Genomic DNA, 1205 nt, shown 5'->3' with positions numbered 1-1205 from the left:
CAACTTATCACTTTAAAGAACACTTACCTGTTTTGCCTTTGCTTTTGAGTAATTTAGAGAAAATAGGGGGAGAAGTTTCACCTGAAAATTTCTAATAATCACTCTGCACTCACATGGTTTGAGGACTGGATTTCAAATTTCTATTTTGCCCCCCAAAATCTCACGCCAAAAGTTCAGTTAAAATGTTATTCAGTTAATTAAAATAATTGCATAGGGGAAAATATTAAACTATACAGATATACTCTATGAAACTATAATAATAACTGCTTCATAGGGTTGGTATAAAATCAAGATAGAATAAAAATCTGTACAACAATAGCATATTAGAAAGTGGGTAATCAGAATTTACACATCCTAAACACTAGCATTATTTGGGAAAGGGTGAAGATTTTTACTATTTAGATTTTGTTAAATTGTATGTGCATGATAAAATTTCTAAATTGATAAAATTATAACATATAACTTCTCGACTAGTAGAGAACATTTTAAACTTATTATTTGCAAATGATATAATTTCTGACAAAGAAAATCCATGAAAATTATGGACAAATTATCAGAATTTAAGAAAGAATTTTTTTAGCTTGATTAGAAAATTCATTATATGAAGGTGTAAAAGTACAAATGTATATAACAGAATGATTTAGAAAATGTGTTTAATCAAAAAATAAATTTACAAAAGTAGTAATAAAAATAAGGTATTTTAAATAAATCTAAAAATGAAGTATAACGTCTACGGCCATGCCACCCTGAACATGCCCAATCCCGTCTGATCTTGGAAGCTAAGAAGGGTTGGGCCTGGTTGGTACTTGGGTGGGAGACCACCTAGGAATACCAGATGCTGTAGGCTTTAAAAAAATAAATAAAAATAAAAAACCAAAAATGACGTGTAACAACTTTATGTAGAAAATCATAAATTATTATTGAAAGACTTTTAAGACGTAACTAAATAAAGAAGTGTAACATGTATATGGATAGAAGAATCAATTCTGTAAAAGTATAAATTCTTGCCAAATTTATCTACAGAGTCAATGCAACTTCAGTGAAAATCAAAACAGTTTTTTTAATTTTTTTTTAATTTATTTTTATTATGGTGACATTGGTTAATGAAATCCAGTAAGTTTCAGGTGTACAATTCAACAGTATGGCAAATATATATTGCATTGTGTGTTCACCACCCATAGTTAAATTTCTTTCTATCACTACAT

At 28.4% G+C, this 1205-nt stretch overlaps 1 pseudogene; it reads left to right on the top strand.

Annotated features, from left to right (window-relative positions):
• The first annotated feature begins 728 nt into the window (after window positions 1-728).
• LOC111739586 lies at window positions 729-847 on the top strand (annotated as a pseudogene).
• Window positions 848-1205: the final 358 nt, after the last annotated feature.

This window comes from Pteropus vampyrus, unplaced genomic scaffold, assembly GCF_000151845.1.
Source record: "Pteropus vampyrus isolate Shadow unplaced genomic scaffold, Pvam_2.0 Scaffold2, whole genome shotgun sequence".
Classification (NCBI taxonomy): Eukaryota; Metazoa; Chordata; class Mammalia; order Chiroptera; family Pteropodidae; genus Pteropus; species Pteropus vampyrus.
The sequence above is the reverse complement of the archived record's forward strand: the minus strand, read 5'-3'. Positions and strand labels throughout refer to the sequence as shown.